General features: G+C 48.5%; 5 non-coding genes across 5 annotated transcripts; all 5 read right to left on the bottom strand.

The window, feature by feature from the left end:
* Window positions 1-7,033: 7,033 nt before the first annotated feature.
* On the bottom strand, window positions 7,034-7,240 carry LOC124608415. Its single transcript, XR_006979059.1, has one exon. It is a non-coding gene; the product is annotated as a small nucleolar RNA U3 (small nucleolar RNA).
* A 2,424-nt stretch (window positions 7,241-9,664) lies between these two features.
* On the bottom strand, window positions 9,665-9,783 carry LOC124608659. The gene has a single exon (XR_006979268.1). It is a non-coding gene; the product is annotated as a U5 spliceosomal RNA (small nuclear RNA).
* Window positions 9,784-16,805: 7,022 nt separating this feature from the next.
* LOC124608479 lies at window positions 16,806-17,012 on the bottom strand. Its single transcript, XR_006979113.1, has one exon. It is a non-coding gene; the product is annotated as a small nucleolar RNA U3 (small nucleolar RNA).
* Window positions 17,013-19,442: 2,430 nt separating this feature from the next.
* Window positions 19,443-19,561, bottom strand: LOC124608657. The gene has a single exon (XR_006979267.1). It is a non-coding gene; the product is annotated as a U5 spliceosomal RNA (small nuclear RNA).
* Window positions 19,562-20,515: 954 nt separating this feature from the next.
* On the bottom strand, window positions 20,516-20,722 carry LOC124608521. Its single transcript, XR_006979150.1, has one exon. It is a non-coding gene; the product is annotated as a small nucleolar RNA U3 (small nucleolar RNA).
* Between the last annotated feature and the right edge of the window lie 1,660 nt (window positions 20,723-22,382).

The raw sequence follows: 22,382 nt of genomic DNA, 5'->3' as shown, positions 1-22,382 counted from the left end.
CGATCAACGCCCTCACTTCAATACTTATGGCTGCTTCTCTATTACTTCTCCGCGAGAACGCGGAAAATTCTTTCCGTCTTGTCTACTTCTCTACCGTCAACAGACTTCCAGTGTCATGCAAGCACACACCCCAAACTAACTGTCAACGCTGAAACACGTGTCTGCCAAATGTCGTCGCTATTACTCTTTAGTTAACTATTTTCATCATTTCTGTCACCATTCAAGCTGCTTCATTACCTCACCTGCCGACAGATGGCAGCACGCCTAATTCCTGTCGGCGACTCACCGTCCGACATACAACGTCCGACACACAACTGCCCGCACTGCTCTGCATCTAACACTAATCTCTCTCCTCCCTACCACATTCGTTCACTGAAAAAACTGACAACTAGACAGTTCTTTGTACGCAAAACTAGGCCACATCAGACGCAACGTGTATGTAGATGTATGGTGCAAGGGAAATATCCCCCTACTCCCACACATCTAATTAATACTAGTTGACAACAGAAGTAAAATTTCTGTCGATAGTATTTGAACCAGTCTTATTCATTTGCCAATTTCATGCATTCCTTCTTGCAGATAACAGTGCCTTGCAAATCGCTCAATTCATGTTTGCTAGCCAAACGTGCTCCTCCTAAATGTTTCGTACATCATGCATTAGTGGTGATTATCAACACTGTGTTGTGTGTCAGCTTTTTATGGTCATCAATTGCACTCTTCTTGTGTTGCTCACTCAGTCTTGTAACTCAAAAGTACGTCGTTGTCATCCAAGCCTAGCACTTGGAGCAGGCCAAATCAAATGGCTCGTCCCCGTGACACTCGAGAAACTTCCACAAGGCTTTCATGACATGTCGCAATCAAAGTCCTTCCACAACCTGCAGCGACATTTCTGCAACGACGCGGGTCCCGATACCAAAGGTATGACTTACGCTTCTTTTTTTTTTTTTTTTTTTTTTTTGTGGTTTTCGGGCGCACAACTTTAATGGTCATTAGCGCCCTGACTACTCTAAGAATGCACTGCGAGGCACAAGTTGACAACAACAACTAAAAGGGAAAACACAATAAAAGACAGACTGACAGGCAGAGGATTAAAAAACATCATCAAATGTCCTTAGCGAGGTGTGTCAAATTGATAAAACAAAGAACACGAGCAGCTGCTCGTGGGTCATCCGCTAAAATGGCATCGAAAGTATTAGGTAGGTTAAGATCGAGGCGCAGTGTGTTAAGATCAGGACAGGACATTAAAATGTGTCTAACCGTCAGCAAGTGCGCACATGGGCAGAACGGCGCCGGCGCAGCCGTCAGCAGATGGCGATGGCTGAACCGGCAGTGTCCAATTCTTAACCTTGCTAAAACGACCTCCTCCCGCCGAGAAGGGCGTGAGGAGGACGTCCAAGCCACGGGAAGAGGTTTTAAGGCCCGAAGCTTGTTGTCGGTAAGTGCAGCCCAATCGGCATGCCACAGCGACACAACGCGCCGACAAATGACCCTGCTAAAATCGGACGAAGGGACACAACAAGAAGCTGTCCGAGGCTGGAGGACCGCAGCCTTGGCCGCGGCATCTGCAGCTTCGTTCCCAGGGATACCGACATGGCCAGGAACCCACATAAAGCTAACCGGCGTACCGACGTCCACCAGCTGCTGAAGAGAGCGTTGGATCCGGTGTACGAAAGGGTGAACCGGGTACGGATCACTGAGGCTCTGGATGGCGCTCAGGGAATCTGAGCAGATGACATAAGCAGAATGTCGGTGGCGGCAGATGTAAAGAACAGCCTGGTAGAGGGCAAAGAGCTCAGCTGTGAAGACCGAACAATGGCCATGGAGCCGGTATTGGAAACTTTGTGCCCCGACAATAAAGGAACACCCGACCCCGTCATTGGTCTTAGAGCCATCTGTATAAATGAATGTCATGTTGTTGAACTTCGAACGAAGTTCCAAAAAACGGGAGTGGTAGACCGAACCGGGGGTGACCTCTTTTGGGAGCGAGCTGAGGTCGAGGTGAACGCGGACCTGAGCCTGGAGCCAAGGTGGCGTGCGGCTCTCGCCCACTCGAAAGGTTGCAGGGAGTGAAAAATGAAGGTGTTGAAGGAGGCGACGAAAGCGAACTCCAGGGGGTAGCAAGGCAGAGACATACAACCCGTATTGAAGGTCAAGAGAGTCGTCAAAAAAGGAACGATAAGACGGATGGTCGGGCATTGACAGTAGCCGACAGGCATACCGACAAAGCAGTATATCGCGCCGGTAGGTGAGTGGCAATTCGCCAGCGTCAGCATGAAGACTCTCTACGGGACTGGTATAAAATGCTCCGATCGCAAGTCGTAAACCCCGATGTTGTATGGAGTTGAGGCGGCGTAAGATGGATGGCCGTGCAGAGGAGTATACGAAGCTCCCATAATCCAGCTTGGAGCGGACGATCGACCGATATAGACGAAGTAGGACGGTTCGATCCGCTCCCCACGACATACCACTGAGAACACGGAGGACATTTAAAGAACGGGTACAACGGGCGGCCAAATATGACACATGTGGAGACCAGCTAAGTTTCCTGTCAAAGGTAAGGCCTAAAAATTTGATTGTCTCCACGAGTGGGAGAGCGACGGGACCGAGTCGTAAGGACGGTGGGAGAAACTCTTTGTAGCGCCAGAAGTTAATACAGACCGTCTTCTCGGCAGAAAAACGGAAGCCATTGGCGACACTCCAGGAGTAAAGACGGTCAAGAGAACGCTGAAGACAGCGCTCCAGGACACGTGCACACTGCGCGCTGCAATAGATGGTAAAATCGTCCACGAAAAGGGAGCCTGATACATCAGCTGGGAGGCAATCCATTATTGGATTGATCGCGATGGCGAAGAGAGCGACGCTCAAAACTGAGCCCTGTGGCACCCCATTCTCCTGGCGAAAGGTGTCGGACAGGACAGAACCCACACGTACCCGAAACTGTCGATCCATTAAAAAGGAATGAATAAAAAGAGGGAGGCGACCGCGAAAGCCCCATGTATGCATGGTGCGGAGAATGCCCGCCCTCCAACAGGTGTCGTAAGCCTTCTCCAAATCAAAGAACACAGCCGCGGTCGGGCGCTTCCGCAAGAAGTTATTCATAATGAAGGTCGACAAGGTAACCAGATGGTCAACAGCAGAGCGGCGCCTTCGAAATCCACATTGTACATTGGTAAGTAGGCGTCGAGACTCGAGCAGCCAAACCAATCGAGAGTTAACCATTCGCTCCATCACTTTACAGACACAGCTGGTAAGCGAGATAGGTCGATAACTGGAAGGCAAGTGCTTGTCCTTCCCCGGCTTAGGAATCGGGACAACAATAGACTCGCGCCAGCATGCGGGAACATGTCCCTCAATCCAGATGCGATTGTATGTACGAAGAAGAAAACCTTTACCCGCAGGAGAAAGGTTCTTCAGCATCTGAATATGAATAGAATCAGGCCCTGGAGCGGAGGACCGTGATCGGCCAAGTGCGGTTTCGAGTTCCCGCATGGTGAATGGGGCATTATAACTTTCACAATTCGAGGAGCGGAAGTCAGGTGGCCTAGCCTCCTCTGCCTGTTTGCGGGGGAGGAAGGCAGGGTGGTAATGAGCGGAGCTCGAAACCTCGGCGAAAAAGCGGCCGAAGGCATTGGAGACAGCCTCAGGGGCCACAAGGACTTCATTCGCGACCTTCAAGCCAGAAACTGGGGAGTGGACCTTAGTGCCAGATAGCCGGCGCAGGCTACCCCAGACAACAGAAGAAGGAGTAGAACTGTTGAAGGTGCTTGTGAAAGCAGCCCAGCTGACTTTCTTGCTTTCTTTAATAATACGACGACACTGAGCACGTAATCGTTTATAATTAATACAATTCGCCACTGTAGGGTGGCGCTTAAAGGTGCGTAAAGCACGTCGACGAGCACGTAAAGCGTCTCTACATGCTGCGGTCCACCAGGGGACCGGTACGCGACGTGGAGAAGAAGTAGGGTGAGGGATGGAATATTCAGCAGCAGCGAGAATGACTTCCGTGAGGTGTGCGACCTGACGATCGCAGCTTGTGAAGGTTTGATCCTGAAAGGTAGCCCTGGAAGAGAAGAGCTCCCAGTCTGCCTTGGAGATGGTCCAACGAGAGGAGCACGGAGAGGGAGTATGCTGCAGGAGATGGATAACACACGGGAAGTGGTCGCTCGAATATGTATCAGAAAGTGCATACCACTCAAACCGGCGTGCAAGTTGGGGAGTACATATAGAGAGGTCTAAATGGGAATAGGTGTGAGATGTGTCCGAAAGAAAAGTAGGGGCGCCAGTATTGAGGCAGACAAGATCGAGCTGGTTGAAAAGGTCTGCTAACAAGGAGCCCCTCGGGCAGGATGCTGGAGAGCCCCAAAGGGGATGGTGGGCATTGAAGTCTCCAGTTAACAAAAATGGTGCAGGTAGCTGAGCAATAAGTTGCATCACGTCTGCCCTGGTAACGGCAGATGACGATGGAGTGTAAACGGTACAAAAGGAAAACGTAAAAGTGGGGAGAGTAATGCGGATGGCAACTGCCTGCAGGCCGGTGTGCAACGTGATGGGATCGTAGTAAATATCATCCCGGACCAGCAACATAACCCCTCCATGAGCTGGGATACCTACCACAGGGGGTAGGTCAAAACGCACAGAGGTGTAGTGTGCCAAGGCAATTTGATCGCATGGGCGTAGCTTCGTTTCCTGGAGGGCTACGACAAGCGGACGGTGCAAGCGGAGCAGCAACTTCAAGTCCTCTCGGTTGGAGCGAATGCTGCGAATATTCCAGTGAATAAGTGCCATCGTAAGAAAAGAAAGATGAGAGAAGTGGTCACCTCGAAGGCCGCTTAGGGCCTGGCTTCGAGCGAGCACTGCCGCCGCTATCAGTAGGCGGACAGTCATCGTCCATTGGGTCTATAGGGTCATCGGCCATCTCGGGAGGATGGCCGGGAGGGGGAACTTCCTCCGCCAGTGAACGGCCAGATGTACGGCGACCAGCGGTGCGGCCAGGCGAAACGGATGACGGCCTGGGGCGGCAGCCGCTGGGTGGCGCAAGAGAAGAAATGCGCCGTGGCGGGGAAGGAGAACTGTGCTTCCTATGCGCCTTTTTGGAAGGACGTGTAGTGGAAGTACCGGTAGAAGGCTGTGAGGTCGAGGTACGGAGGAAGTCTGCACGGGATGGTTCCTTCTTGAAGGCCCGTGCATCTGACTTCGGTGTCTTCGTTTTAGCAGAAGCTGAAGAAGGTGCTCGTGTCTGTGGGGTGATGGGAGGAAGAGGAGACGTCGACCGCGCGATCTTAGCACTGGCCGAACGGACGACCGTGGTGCTGAAGGTCAGATCGCATGTCTGGGTTGCTACCTCCCGGGTAGTCCGAGGAGAGGCGAGGACAGTACTGTATTTCCCCGCTGGGAGCAGCGTGGGCTTCCTACTAGCCAATAGCTTGCGAGCAGCCGAGGTGGACACTTTCTCTTTGACCCGAATTTCCTGGATACAGCGTTCTTCCTTATAGACAGGACAGTCGCGGGAGGATGCTGCATGGTCACCCTGACAGTTCACACAACGAGGAGACGGAGGTGGACAGTCACCCTCATGGGCATCCCTGCCACAGGTGACACATTTAGCCGCATTGGAACAAGACTGTCGAGTGTGATTGAAACGCTGACACTGGTAGCAGCGCGTAGGTGTCGGGATATAGGGGCGAACAGAAATAACCTCGTAGCCCGCCTTGATGCGCGATGGCAGCTTAACACTATCGAAGGTCAAGAAAATTGTCCGGGTCGGTACAAGGTCATTGTTGACCTTTTTCATGACCCTATGGACAGCCGTCACGCCCTGCTCAGCGAGGAATGATTGAAGCTCCTCGTCAGTCAATCCGTCGAGGGAGCCAGTATAGACCACACCACGAGACGAATTCAAAGTTCGGTGGGCCTCCACCCGGACAGGGAACGTGTACAGGAGGGTGGCCCGAAGCAGTTTTTGTGCCTGAAAGGCATTCTCAGTTTCCAGTAATAAGGTGCCGTTACGCAACCTGGTACAGGATTTGACAGATCCGGCTATGGCATCTACGCCCTTCTGAATAACGAAAGGGTTGACAGAGGAAAAATCCTTTCCGTCCTCAGTTCGAGAAACTACGAGGAACTGTGGGGCAGGCGGTAGTACTTTTGTCACTGATGGCTGGTCACGTTTCCGTTTTTGGGTCGAAGTCGAAAGAGATGGAGTAGAATCCATTGCGGAGGAATCCCCCATGATTGCCAGCGTCTCCGATGGCGCGCTCCTTCCTTGTGGGGACCCTCTCAGAGGGCACTCCCGCCTTAGGTGAATGTTTACACCTCAGGTCACACCTCCCGAGAAACAGACGGAGGGACCAATCGGCATGGTCAGAAGGTATCAGCTCAGGCAATCACCCCTCCCCGGGCCTGGCCTTTACCAGGGGGTACGCGCGTGCCTTACATGTCTACCCAGGGCGGGGACTTACGCGTTACCCCGTCACCGGCTACGCGTGCGAACGCGTGGGTCGGCCTTCAGGCACGCACAGGGAGGAAGGAAGAAGAGGAAAAAGAAGAGAGAGAGGGAGAAAGAGGACAGACTGTCTCAAACGCCGAGGCGGAGACCAGAGAAGGCAAGGAGAAGAAGGCAATGAGAAAGCAAGGGGAAGAAGGCAATAAGAAGGCAAGGAGAAGAAGGCAATGAGAAGGCAAGGAGAAAAAGGCAATGAGAAGGCAAGGAGAAAAAGGCAATGAGAAGGCAAGGAGAAAAAGGCAATGAGAAGGCAAGGAGAAGGCAAGGGAAAGAGTAAGGAAGACAGTGAGGTGGAGAAGAGCAAAGAAAGGAACCAACAAAAGGAAGGAAGAAACGAGAAGTGAAAAAACCAAAAGGACCACGATGATAGGTCGTGGAACCGTCCGTCTCCGGACGCAGGCGCGAACTACCCCCGTGAGGGGGATGGACTCCTTTTAGTCGCCTCTTACGACAGGCAGGAATACCGCGGGCCTATTCTAATCCCCGGACCCGCAGGGGGAGACTTACGCTTCTGATCTATATAATAAAACCACCACTCGGAAAGCGCTATTCCCTTCCCACATCCCTCAGAATGTGGTGAACGATCATCGATTACAACCAAGATGCGATGAATCTCGATCGCAAGCCTCACGCTCAGGGAGAGTGCTACCACTCATCATCGTGGTTACGTCTACTCCAGATTTGAACTAGAGAGAGTTGAAGACATACTACAGAAATGATCCTGTGAAGTATGATCTTGCTTGCAAGCTATCACCGCTCGCTACTTATGCCACGAGACCGTCAACACGCCCTACGAGAATACGACACACTCTTCACATTTCGCGATTTACAAGCTCCGACATTCTGCAAAGAACCTACTTCTACTCTTACTTGGCCGCCATGATCTCGCTCAGCTATTTTGTGCGCTACCAGTGCTTCTTGCGTTCCGAAATGAGAGACCATTGCCTCAGGCGAGACTGTATGTAAACACCGCTTGCACCTCCGGCCGCTAGATGGCGGCCTGGGGCACATACAGTAGCATTCTACGGCGCAAGCAGACACGCCAAATAGCCACTGAAAGAGAAACACACAAGAGGGCATTCATAGGACTCTTGTGCTTTCTTTAAAACCGCCTCTCTCTTCGAAATTTTTCGCACAGCACTAGCTCATTCACCTCACTCTAACAGTGCGAACTCTTGTCGATATTTGGCCTCTTTCATGCATACTTCCTCTTTCGTTTCACTTTGCGTCTTACTTGATACCCGCCCTTGGAGCTGCTGACATACAATACTCGCAACAAATGTGTTTCTCTCTGTATCTCTTTTCGCCTATCACGAGTATTGCTTTTCCTCACATGGCAATTATGAAAACACCCACAGCTGAACAAACACTTCAATTCAGCGCCACGTCCATACTATCAATCATACACCAGTAATTTCACAGCTACTTGCTCCACTAATACATTTCTTTTGTCTACTGTTAAACAGATGAAGAATCAAAGTATACAACAAGTCTCTATGAACATCACTGTCAGGACATTTTACAGACCTACGCATACCATGCCAATCTGTATGCTTCAACTATGATGGCCCATGTGCTATGAATACAGAAATTTCTCATAAAATAACAAATAATTTTACAACTATACAACTACTCCGACAAGCTCCTTACTAAAATGCTACATGTTTAGCAATCCCCCCATCATCTCAGAATAATCCCAAGCAGTGCTTTCATCCCATGAGCACTTCTTTGCAAGCAAAACCACAAACTACTTTTTATACTAGCTTCCTTGTCACAGTGAACAGGAAACTAATGCTAGTGCCTCAGTTTACTAAAAAGCTTCTTTCGCTTGCAACATATAAACTACCAACTTGAACCTCACACACACACACACACACACACACACACACATACAGAAAACTTAATTCCACAGAAATTTAGGAGTAACAGTGGTTACCTCACATTTTCATACATACTCAAATAGCTACTTCTGTGCACTTCACACAATGTTCTCATCGTGTTCCACCAGAGAACACAGTTATCACTATGCATGGATTCTGGTAAAAGAGCATTAAAAAAACAAACAGCCTGATCAAAGTGATTATCTGCACATCCTCTGCCAATATCATGTCACTCTATACCCGAGGGAAACTAGAATGCAGGGAAAGGAGCTTTGTTGTGAGCACTGTGTTGGTATTTCATCATTTACTGACCAAAGTCTTCTCAAGCCAAGTATGCACCAGCTCTGTGTATGGCTGGGTCAATCAAGAGCCCCTATCAATTTTACTTAAAAGACAAGCAGCATCAACAACTCACAGGAGGCACTGAACATTTTTACCATTATCTGCACCACCTTCCACTGATTTACTGAAGAAGAAACTGCAAAGTCTGCCCAATTTTGTACACAAGTAATCTTGAAAACATTGGAGTCAACAGCAGATACATAGTTTCCAAGACTGTAGCTAGGAACAACCCTTCAATTTCAAGATTTATCTCTCACTGAGACACACCATACCCAAACTACACCTAGCAGGAAATTACTACTTACTTCATTTCTAGCTATTTATGTCATATTCAACAACTGTCTCTTTCTCACCTAAATCTTCTACACAACTGAGTACACTGTTATGAACAAACACATTATGGCAACAAGCCAGTGTCACTAATATCCACTCTATTGAAAACCATTTAAATACTCATCCTGCCCAACTAACCACCATCTTCGGCCCAAAGCTCACTCACATCATACCTACAAATCACAAACTTCTGTGGTAAAAATAATTTTGGGTTTCAAAACATAATCTACTAATCACATACCAGTATTTCTTACAAAGCCTATCATTCATCATTCACTTCAAAATATCAGTTTATATGCTGTTGTGCAACTGCAGTGCAAGTAAACACTCTCAAATCATCTAGAACTGAGGTACGGAAAGGGTTCACCAAGTGTTTCCAGGTAGTCCTGTAGCTCCCTCTCTGTCTTTACACAATCGTCTAACACACTGTACGCCATTTCAGGGCAAATGTACTTGTTTCATTATACTACGACACGGCCTATTACAATTTCAAATTTTAAAAAAACAAATATCTGCCTGATCCAACGTCATCCGCTACTCCACGCCCTTCATTCACACAACACAATCTACCTCTTGCTACTTACATTACGTTTTCACTTGTGATTATGGCTCAGCAATAGCCGAGCACTACGAAAAATACCTTATAGACTCATTTAATGTTCCCCTCCACGGAAATCTTTAGTAAAAGGCGAAAGATTTATTCGTTTTGAAGGGAAACCAGAGTGCCGATCAACGCCCTCACTTCAATACTTATGGCTGCTTCTCTATTACTTCTCCGCGAGAACGCGGAAAATTCTTTCCGTCTTGTCTACTTCTCTACCGTCAACAGACTTCCAGTGTCATGCAAGCACACACCCCAAACTAACTGTCAACGCTGAAACACGTGTCTGCCAAATGTCGTCGCTATTACTCTTTAGTTAACTATTTTCATCATTTCTGTCACCATTCAAGCTGCTTCATTACCTCACCTGCCGACAGATGGCAGCACGCCTAATTCCTGTCGGCGACTCACCGTCCGACATACAACGTCCGACACTGCTCTGCATCTAACACTAATCTCTCTCCTCCCTACCACATTCGTTCACTGAAAAAACTGACAACTAGACAGTTCTTTGTACGCAAAACTAGGCCACATCAGACGCAACGTGTATGTAGATGTATGGTGCAAGGGAAATATCCCCCTACTCCCACACATCTAATTAATACTAGTTGACAACAGAAGTAAAATTTCTGTCGATAGTATTTGAACCAGTCTTATTCATTTGCCAATTTCATGCATTCCTTCTTGCAGATAACAGTGCCTTGCAAATCGCTCAATTCATGTTTGCTAGCCAAACGTGCTCCTCCTAAATGTTTCGTACATCATGCATTAGTGGTGATTATCAACACTGTGTTGTGTGTCAGCTATTTATGGTCATCAATTGCACTCTTTTTGTGTTGCTCACTCAGTCTTGTTACTCAAAAGTACGTCGTTGTCATCCAAGCCTAGCACTTGGAGCAGGCCAAATCAAATGCCTCGTCCCCGTGACACTCGAGAAACTTCCACAAGGCTTTCATGACATGTCGCAATCAAAGTCCTTCCACAACCTGCAGCGACATTTCTGCAACGACGCGGGTCCCGATACCAAAGGTATGACTTACGCTTCTTTTTTTTTTTTTTTTTTTTTTTTTTTGTGGTTTTCGGGCGCACAACTTCAATGGTCATTAGCGCCCTGACTACTCTAAGAATGCACCGCGAGGCACAAGTTGACAACAACAACTAAAAGGGAAAACACAATAAAAGACAGACTGACAGGCAGAGGATTAAAAAACATCATCAAATGTCCTTAGCGAGGTGTGTCAAATTGATAAAACAAAGAACACGAGCAGCTGCTCGTGGGTCATCCGCTAAAATGGCATCGAAAGTATTAGGTAGGTTAAGATCGAGGCGCAGTGTGTTAAGATCAGGACAGGACATTAAAATGTGTCTAACCGTCAGCAAGTGCCCACATGGGCAGAACGGCGCCGGCGCAGCCGTCAGCAGATGGCGATGGCTGAACCGGCAGTGTCCAATTCTTAACCTTGCTAAAACGACCTCCTCCCGCCGAGAAGGGCGTGAGGAGGACGTCCAAGCCACGGGAAGAGGTTTTAAGGCCCGAAGCTTGTTGTCGGTAAGTGCAGCCCAATCGGCATGCCACAGCGACACAACGCGCCGACAAATGACCCTGCTAAAATCGGACGAAGGGACACAACAAGAAGCTGTCCGAGGCTGGAGGACCGCAGCCTTGGCCGCGGCATCTGCAGCTTCGTTCCCAGGGATACCGACATGGCCAGGAACCCACATAAAGCTAACCGGCGTACCGACGTCCACCAGCTGCTGAAGAGAGCGTTGGATCCGGTGTACGAAAGGGTGAACCGGGTACGGATCACTGAGGCTCTGGATGGCGCTCAGGGAATCTGAGCAGATGACATAAGCAGAATGTCGGTGGCGGCAGATGTAAAGAACAGCCTGGTAGAGGGCAAAGAGCTCAGCTGTGAAGACCGAACAATGGCCATGGAGCCGGTATTGGAAACTTTGTGCCCCGACAATAAAGGAACACCCGACCCCGTCATTGGTCTTAGAGCCATCTGTATAAATGAATGTCATGTTGTTGAACTTCGAACGAAGTTCCAAAAAACGGGAGTGGTAGACCGAACCGGGGGTGACCTCTTTTGGGAGCGAGCTGAGGTCGAGGTGAACGCGGACCTGAGCCTGGAGCCAAGGTGGCGTGCGGCTCTCGCCCACTCGAAAGGTTGCAGGGAGTGAAAAATGAAGGTGTTGAAGGAGGCGACGAAAGCGAACTCCAGGGGGTAGCAAGGCAGAGACATACAACCCGTATTGAAGGTCAAGAGAGTCGTCAAAAAAGGAACGATAAGACGGATGGTCGGGCATTGACAGTAGCCGACAGGCATACCGACAAAGCAGTATATCGCGCCGGTAGGTGAGTGGCAATTCGCCAGCGTCAGCATGAAGACTCTCTACGGGACTGGTATAAAATGCTCCGATCGCAAGTCGTAAACCCCGATGTTGTATGGAGTTGAGGCGGCGTAAGATGGATGGCCGTGCAGAGGAGTATACGAAGCTCCCATAATCCAGCTTGGAGCGGACGATCGACCGATATAGACGAAGTAGGACGGTTCGATCCGCTCCCCACGACATACCACTGAGAACACGGAGGACATTTAAAGAACGGGTACAACGGGCGGCCAAATATGACACATGTGGAGACCAGCTAAGTTTCCTGTCAAAGGTAAGGCCTAAAAATTTGATTGTCTCCACGAGTGGGAGAGCGACGGGACCGAGTCGTAAGGACGGTGGGAGAAACTCTTTGTAGCGCCAGAAGTTAATACAGACCGTCTTCTCGGCAGAAAAACGGAAGCCATTGGCGACACTCCAGGAGTAAAGACGGTCAAGAGAACGCTGAAGACAGCGCTCCAGGACACGTGCACACTGCGCGCTGCAATAGATGGTAAAATCGTCCACGAAAAGGGAGCCTGATACATCAGCTGGGAGGCAATCCATTATTGGATTGATCGCGATGGCGAAGAGAGCGACGCTCAAAACTGAGCCCTGTGGCACCCCATTCTCCTGGCGAAAGGTGTCGGACAGGACAGAACCCACACGTACCCGAAACTGTCGATCCATTAAAAAGGAATGAATAAAAAGAGGGAGGCGACCGCGAAAGCCCCATGTATGCATGGTGCGGAGAATGCCCGCCCTCCAACAGGTGTCGTAAGCCTTCTCCAAATCAAAGAACACAGCCGCGGTCGGGCGCTTCCGCAAGAAGTTATTCATAATGAAGGTCGACAAGGTAACCAGATGGTCAACAGCAGAGCGGCGCCTTCGAAATCCACATTGTACATTGGTAAGTAGGCGTCGAGACTCGAGCAGCCAAACCAATCGAGAGTTAACCATTCGCTCCATCACTTTACAGACACAGCTGGTAAGCGAGATAGGTCGATAACTGGAAGGCAAGTGCTTGTCCTTCCCCGGCTTAGGAATCGGGACAACAATAGACTCGCGCCAGCATGCGGGAACATGTCCCTCAATCCAGATGCGATTGTATGTACGAAGAAGAAAACCTTTACCCGCAGGAGAAAGGTTCTTCAGCATCTGAATATGAATAGAATCAGGCCCTGGAGCGGAGAACCGTGATCGGCCAAGTGCGGTTTCGAGTTCCCGCATGGTGAATGGGGCATTATAACTTTCACAATTCGAGGAGCGGAAGTCAGGTGGCCTAGCCTCCTCTGCCTGTTTGCGGGGGAGGAAGGCAGGGTGGTAATGAGCGGAGCTCGAAACCTCGGCGAAAAAGCGGCCGAAGGCATTGGAGACAGCCTCAGGGGCCACAAGGACTTCATTCGCGACCTTCAAGCCAGAAACTGGGGAGTGGACCTTAGTGCCAGATAGCCGGCGCAGGCTACCCCAGACAACAGAAGAAGGAGTAGAACTGTTGAAGGTGCTTGTGAAAGCAGCCCAGCTGACTTTCTTGCTTTCTTTAATAATACGACGACACTGAGCACGTAATCGTTTATAATTAATACAATTCGCCACTGTAGGGTGGCGCTTAAAGGTGCGTAAAGCACGTCGACGAGCACGTAAAGCGTCTCTACATGCTGCGGTCCACCAGGGGACCGGTACGCGACGTGGAGAAGAAGTAGGGTGAGGGATGGAATATTCAGCAGCAGCGAGAATGACTTCCGTGAGGTGTGCGACCTGACGATCGCAGCTTGTGAAGGTTTGATCCTGAAAGGTAGCCCTGGAGAAGAAGAGCTCCCAGTCTGCCTTGGAGATGGTCCAACGAGAGGAGCACGGAGAGGGAGTATGCTGCAGGAGATGGATAACACACGGGAAGTGGTCGCTCGAATATGTATCAGAAAGTGCATACCACTCAAACCGGCGTGCAAGTTGGGGAGTACATATAGAGAGGTCTAAATGGGAATAGGTGTGAGATGTGTCCGAAAGAAAAGTAGGGGCGCCAGTATTGAGGCAGACAAGATCGAGCTGGTTGAAAAGGTCTGCTAACAAGGAGCCCCTCGGGCAGGATGCTGGAGAGCCCCAAAGGGGATGGTGGGCATTGAAGTCTCCAGTTAACAAAAATGGTGCAGGTAGCTGAGCAATAAGTTGCATCACGTCTGCCCTGGTAACGGCAGATGACGATGGAGTGTAAACGGTACAAAAGGAAAACGTAAAAGTGGGGAGAGTAATGCGGATGGCAACTGCCTGCAGGCCGGTGTGCAACGTGATGGGATCGTAGTAAATATCATCCCGGACCAGCAACATAACCCCTCCATGAGCTGGGATACCTACCACAGGGGGTAGGTCAAAACGCACAGAGGTGTAGTGTGCCAAGGCAATTTGATCGCATGGGCGTAGCTTCGTTTCCTGGAGGGCTACGACAAGCGGACGGTGCAAGCGGAGCAGCAACTTCAAGTCCTCTCGGTTGGAGCGAATGCTGCGAATATTCCAGTGAATAAGTGCCATCGTAAGAAAAGAAAGATGAGAGAAGTGGTCACCTCGAAGGCCGCTTAGGGCCTGGCTTCGAGCGAGCACTGCCGCCGCTATCAGTAGGCGGACAGTCATCGTCCATTGGGTCTATAGGGTCATCGGCCATCTCGGGAGGATGGCCGGGAGGGGGAACTTCCTCCGCCAGTGAACGGCCAGATGTACGGCGACCAGCGGTGCGGCCAGGCGAAACGGATGACGGCCTGGGGCGGCAGCCGCTGGGTGGCGCAAGAGAAGAAATGCGCCGTGGCGGGGAAGGAGAACTGTGCTTCCTATGCGCCTTTTTGGAAGGACGTGTAGTGGAAGTACCGGTAGAAGGCTGTGAGGTCGAGGTACGGAGGAAGTCTGCACGGGATGGTTCCTTCTTGAAGGCCCGTGCATCTGACTTCGGTGTCTTCGTTTTAGCAGAAGCTGAAGAAGGTGCTCGTGTCTGTGGGGTGATGGGAGGAAGAGGAGACGTCGACCGCGCGATCTTAGCACTGGCCGAACGGACGACCGTGGTGCTGAAGGTCAGATCGCATGTCTGGGTTGCTACCTCCCGGGTAGTCCGAGGAGAGGCGAGGACAGTACTGTATTTCCCCGCTGGGAGCAGCGTGGGCTTCCTACTAGCCAATAGCTTGCGAGCAGCCGAGGTGGACACTTTCTCTTTGACCCGAATTTCCTGGATACAGCGTTCTTCCTTATAGACAGGACAGTCGCGGGAGGATGCTGCATGGTCACCCTGACAGTTCACACAACGAGGAGACGGAGGTGGACAGTCACCCTCATGGGCATCCCTGCCACAGGTGACACATTTAGCCGCATTGGAACAAGACTGTCGAGTGTGATTGAAACGCTGACACTGGTAGCAGCGCGTAGGTGTCGGGATATAGGGGCGAACAGAAATAACCTCGTAGCCCGCCTTGATGCGCGATGGCAGCTTAACACTATCGAAGGTCAAGAAAATTGTCCGGGTCGGTACAAGGTCATTGTTGACCTTTTTCATGACCCTATGGACAGCCGTCACGCCCTGCTCAGCGAGGAATGATTGAAGCTCCTCGTCAGTCAATCCGTCGAGGGAGCCAGTATAGACCACACCACGAGACGAATTCAAAGTTCGGTGGGCCTCCACCCGGACAGGGAACGTGTACAGGAGGGTGGCCCGAAGCAGTTTTTGTGCCTGAAAGGCATTCTCAGTTTCCAGTAATAAGGTGCCGTTACGCAACCTGGTACAGGATTTGACAGATCCGGCTATGGCATCTACGCCCTTCTGAATAACGAAAGGGTTGACAGAGGAAAAATCCTTTCCGTCCTCAGTTCGAGAAACTACGAGGAACTGTGGGGCAGGCGGTAGTACTTTTGTCACTGATGGCTGGTCACGTTTCCGTTTTTGGGTCGAAGTCGAAAGAGATGGAGTAGAATCCATTGCGGAGGAATCCCCCATGATTGCCAGCGTCTCCGATGGCGCGCTCCTTCCTTGTGGGGACCCTCTCAGAGGGCACTCCCGCCTTAGGTGAATGTTTACACCTCAGGTCACACCTCCCGAGAAACAGACGGAGGGACCAATCGGCATGGTCAGAAGGTATCAGCTCAGGCAATCACCCCTCCCCGGGCCTGGCCTTTACCAGGGGGTACGCGCGTGCCTTACATGTCTACCCAGGGCGGGGACTTACGCGTTACCCCGTCACCGGCTACGCGTGCGAACGCGTGGGTCGGCCTTCAGGCACGCACAGGGAGGAAGGAAGAAGAGGAAAAAGAAGAGAGAGAGGGAGAAAGAGGACAGACTGTCTCAAACGCCGAGGCGGAGACCAGAGAAGGCAAGGAGAAGAAGGCAATGAGAAAGCAAGGGGAAGAAGGCAATAAGAAGGCAAGGAGAAGAAGGCAATGAGAAGGCAAGGAGAAAAAGGCAATGAGAAGGCAAGGAGAAAAAGGCAATGAGAAGGCAAGGAGAAAAAGGCAATGAGAAGGCAAGGAGAAGGCAAGGGAAAGAGTAAGGAAGACAGTGAGGTGGAGAAGAGCAAAGAAAGGAACCAACAAAAGGAAGGAAGAAACGAGAAGTGAAAAAACCAAAAGGACCACGATGATAGGTCGTGGAACCGTCCGTCTCCGGACGCAGGCGCGAACTACCCCCGTGAGGGGGATGGACTCCTTTTAGTCGCCTCTTACGACAGGCAGGAATACCGCGGGCCTATTCTAATCCCCGGACCCGCAGGGGGAGACTTACGCTTCTGATCTATATAATAAAACCACCACTCGGAAAGCGCTATTCCCTTCCCACATCCCTCAGAATGTGGTGAACGATCATCGATTACAACCAAGATGCGATGAATCTCGATCGCAAGCCTCACGCTCAGGGAGAGTGCTACCACTCATCATCGTGGTTACGTCTACTCCAGCTTTGAACTAGAGAGAGTTGAAGACATACTACAGAAATGATCCTGTGAAGTATGATCTTGCTTGCAAGCTATCACCGCTCGCTACTTATGCCACGAGACCGTCAACACGCCCTACGAGAATACGACACACTCTTCACATTTCGCGATTTACAAGCTCCGACATTCTGCAAAGAACCTACTTCTACTCTTACTTGGCCGCCATGATCTCGCTCAGCTATTTTGTGCGCTACCAGTGCTTCTTGCGTTCCGAAATGAGAGACCATTGCCTCAGGCGAGACTGTATGTAAACACCGCTTGCACCTCCGGCCGCTAGATGGCGGCCTGGGGCACATACAGTAGCATTCTACGGCGCAAGCAGACACGCCAAATAGCCACTGAAAGAGAAACACACAAGAGGGCATTCATAGGACTCTTGTGCTTTCTTTAAAACCGCCTCTCTCTTCGAAATTTTTCGCACAGCACTAGCTCATTCACCTCACTCTAACAGTGCGAACTCTTGTCGATATTTGGCCTCTTTCATGCATACTTCCTCTTTCGTTTCACTTTGCGTCTTACTTGATACCCGCCCTTGGAGCTGCTGACATACAATACTCGCAACAAATGTGTTTCTCTCTGTATCTCTTTTCGCCTATCACGAGTATTGCTTTTCCTCACATGGCAATTATGAAAACACCCACAGCTGAACAAACACTTCAATTCAGCGCCACGTCCATACTATCAATCATACACCAGTAATTTCACAGCTACTTGCTCCACTAATACATTTCTTTTGTCTACTGTTAAACAGATGAAGAATCAAAGTATACAACAAGTCTCTATGAACATCACTGTCAGGACATTTTACAGACCTACGCATACCATGCCAATCTGTATGCTTCAACTATGATGGCCCATGTGCTATGAATACAGAAATTTCTCATAAAATAACAAATAATTTTACAACTATACAACTACTCCGACAAGCTCCTTACTAAAATGCTACATGTTTAGCAATCCCCCCATCATCTCAGAATAATCCCAAGCAGTGCTTTCATCCCATGAGCACTTCTTTGCAAGCAAAACCACAAACTACTTTTTATACTAGCTTCCTTGTCACAGTGAACAGGAAACTAATGCTAGTGCCTCAGTTTACTAAAAAGCTTCTTTCGCTTGATACATATAAACTACCAACTTGAACCTCACACACACACACACACACACACACACACACACACACATACAGAAAACTTCATTCCACAGAAATTTAGGAGTAACAGTGGTTACCTCACATTTTCATACATACTCAAATAGCTACTTCTGTGCACTTCACACAATGTTCTCATCGTGTTCCACCAGAGAACACAGTTATCACTATGCATGGATTCTGGTAAAAGAGCATTAAAAAAACAAACAGCCTGATCAAAGTGATTATCTGCACATCCTCTGCCAATATCATGTCACTCTATACCCGAGGGAAACTAGAATGCAGGGAAAGGAGCTTTGTTGTGAGCACTGTGTTGGTATTTCATCATTTACTGACCAAAGTCTTCTCAAGCCAAGTATGCACCAGCTCTGTGTATGGCTGGGTCAATCAAGAGCCCCTATCAATTTTACTTAAAAGACAAGCAGCATCAACAACTCACAGGAGGCACTGAACATTTTTACCATTATCTGCACCACCTTCCACTGATTTACTGAAGAAGAAACTGCAAAGTCTGCCCAATTTTGTACACAAGTAATCTTGAAAACATTGGAGTCAACAGCAGATACATAGTTTCCAAGACTGTAGCTAGGAACAACCCTTCAATTTCAAGATTTATCTCTCACTGAGACACACCATACCCAAACTACACCTAGCAGGAAATTACTACTTACTTCATTTCTAGCTATTTATGTCATATTCAACAACTGTCTCTTTCTCACCTAAATCTTCTACACAACTGAGTACACTGTTATGAACAAACACATTATGGCAACAAGCCAGTGTCACTAATATCCACTCTATTGAAAACCATTTAAATACTCATCCTGCCCAACTAACCACCATCTTCGGCCCAAAGCTCACTCACATCATACCTACAAATCACAAACTTCTGTGGTAAAAATAATTTTGGGTTTCAAAACATAATCTACTAATCACATACCAGTATTTCTTACAAAGCCTATCATTCATCATTCACTTCAAAATATCAGTTTATATGCTGTTGTGCAACTGCAGTGCAAGTAAACACTCTCAAATCATCTAGAACTGAGGTACGGAAAGGGTTCACCAAGTGTTTCCAGGTAGTCCTGTAGCTCCCTCTCTGTCTTTACACAATCGTCTAACACACTGTACGCCATTTCAGGGCAAATGTACTTGTTTCATTATACTACGACACGGCCTATTACAATTTCAAATTTTAAAAAAACAAATATCTGCCTGATCCAACGTCATCCGCTACTCCACGCCCTTCATTCACACAACACAATCTACCTCTTGCTACTTACATTACGTTTTCACTTGTGATTATGGCTCAGCAATAGCCGAGCACTACGAAAAATACCTTATAGACTCATTTAATGTTCCCCTCCACGGAAATCTTTAGTAAAAGGCGAAAGATTTATTCGTTTTGAAGGGAAACCAGAGTGCCGATCAACGCCCTCACTTCAATACTTATGGCTGCTTCTCTATTACTTCTCCGCGAGAACGCGGAAAATTCTTTCCGTCTTGTCTACTTCTCTACCGTCAACAGACTTCCAGTGTCATGCAAGCACACACCCCAAACTAACTGTCAACGCTGAAACACGTGTCTGCCAAATGTCGTCGCTATTACTCTTTAGTTAACTATTTTCATCATTTCTGTCACCATTCAAGCTGCTTCATTACCTCACCTGCCGACAGATGGCAGCACGCCTAATTCCTGTCGGCGACTCACCGTCCGACATACAACGTCCGACACACAACTGCCCGCACTGCTCTGCATCTAACACTAATCTCTCTCCTCCCTACCACATTCGTTCACTGAAAAAAACTGACAACTAGACAGTTCTTTGTACGCAAAACTAGGCCACATCAGACGCAACGTGTATGTAGATGTATGGTGCAAGGGAAATATCCCCCTACTCCCACACATCTAATTAATACTAGTTGACAACAGAAATAAAATTTCTGTCGATAGTATTCGAACCAGTCTTATTCATTTGCCAATTTCATGCATTCCTTCTTGCAGATAACAGTGCCTTGCAAATCGCTCAATTCATGTTTGCTAGCCAAACGTGCTCCTCCTAAATGTTTCGTACATCATGCATTAGTGGTGATTATCAACACTGTGTTGTGTGTCAGCTTTTTATGGTCATCAATTGCACTCTTCTTGTGTTGCTCACTCAGTCTTGTAACTCAAAAGTACGTCGTTGTCATCCAAGCCTAGCACTTGGAGCAGGCCAAATCAAATGGCTCGTCCCCGTGACACTCGAGAAACTTCCACAAGGCTTTCATGACATGTCGCAATCAAAGTCCTTCCACAAGCTGCAGCGACATTTCTGCAACGACGCGGGTCCCGATACCAAAGGTATGACTTACGCTTCTGATCTATATAATAAAACCACCACTCGGAAAGCGCTATTCCCTTCCCACATCCCTCAGAATGTGGTGAACGATCATCGATTACAACCAAGATGCGATGAATCTCGATCGCAAGCCTCACGCTCAGGGAGAGTGCTACCACTCGTCATCGTGGTTACGTCTACTCCAGCTTTGAACTAGAGAGAGTTGAAGACATACTACAGAAATGATCCTGTGAAGTATGATCTTGCTTGCAAGCTATCACCGCTCGCTACTTATGCCACGAGACCGTCAACACGCCCTACGAGAATACGACACACTCTTCACATTTCGCGATTTACAAGCTCCGACATTCTGCAAAGAACCTACTTCTACTCTTACTTGGCCGCCATGATCTCGCTCAGCTATTTTGTGCGCTACCAGTGCTTCTTGCGTTCCGAAATGAGAGACCATTGCCTCAGGCGAGACTGTATGTAAACACCGCTTGCACCTCCGGCCGCTAGATGGCGGCCTGGGGCACATACAGTAGCATTCTACGGCGCAAGCAGACACGCCAAATAGCCACTGAAAGAGAAACACACAAGAGGGCATTCATAGGACTCTTGTGCTTTCTTTAAAACCGCCTCTCTCTTCGAAATTTTTCGCACAGCACTAGCTCATTCACCTCACTCTAACAGTGCGAACTCTTGTCGATATTTGGCCTCTTTCATGCATACTTCCTCTTTCGTTTCACTTTGCGTCTTACTTGATACCCGCCCTTGGAGCTGCTGACATACAATACTCGCAACAAATGTGTTTCTCTCTGTATCTCTTTTCGCCTATCACGAGTATTGCTTTTCCTCACATGGCAATTATGAAAACACCCACAGCTGAACAAACACTTCAATTCAGCGCCACGTCCATACTATCAATCATACACCAGTAATTTCACAGCTACTTGCTCCACTAATACATTTCTCATGTCTACTGTTAAACAGATGAAGAATCAAAGTATACAACAAGTCTCTATGAACATCACTGTCAGGACATTTTACAGACCTACGCATACCATGCCAATCTGTATGCTTCAACTATGATGGCCCATGTGCTATGAATACAGAAATTTCTCATAAAATAACAAATAATTTTACAACTATACAACTACTCCGACAAGCTCCTTACTAAAATGCTACATGTTTAGCAATCCCCCCATCATCTCAGAATAATCCCAAGCAGTGCTTTCATCCCATGAGCACTTCTTTGCAAGCAAAACCACAAACTACTTTTTATACTAGCTTCCTTGTCACAGTGAACAGGAAACTAATGCTAGTGCCTCAGTTTACTAAAAAGCTTTTTCCGCTTGCAACATATAAACTACCAACTTGAACCACACACACACACACACACACACACACACACACACACACACACACACACACACATACAGAAAACTTAATTCCACAGAAATTTAGGAGTAACAGTGGTTACCTCACATTTTCATACATACTCAAATAGCTACTTCTGTGCACTTCACACAATGTTCTCATCGTGTTCCACCAGAGAACACAGTTATCACTATGCATGGATTCTGGTAAAAGAGCATTAAAAAAACAAACAGCCTGATCAAAGTGATTATCTGCACATCCTCTGCCAATATCATGTCACTCTATACCCGAGGGAAACTAGAATGCAGGGAAAGGAGCTTCGTTGTGAGCACTGTGTTGGTATTTCATCATTTACTGACCAAAGTCTTCTCAAGCCAAGTATGCACCAGCTCTGTGTATGGCTGGGTCAATCAAGAGCCCCTATCAATTTTACTTAAAAGACAAGCAGCATCAACAACTCACAGGAGGCACTGAACATTTTTACCATTATCTGCACCACCTTCCACTGATTTACTGAAGAAGAAACTGCAAAGTCTGCCCAATTT

Source organism: Schistocerca americana, chromosome 3, assembly GCF_021461395.2.
Source record: "Schistocerca americana isolate TAMUIC-IGC-003095 chromosome 3, iqSchAmer2.1, whole genome shotgun sequence".
NCBI lineage: Eukaryota > Metazoa > Arthropoda > Insecta > Orthoptera > Acrididae > Schistocerca > Schistocerca americana.
Note: the sequence above shows the minus strand (reverse complement) of the source record. Positions and strands in the feature narration are given on the sequence as shown.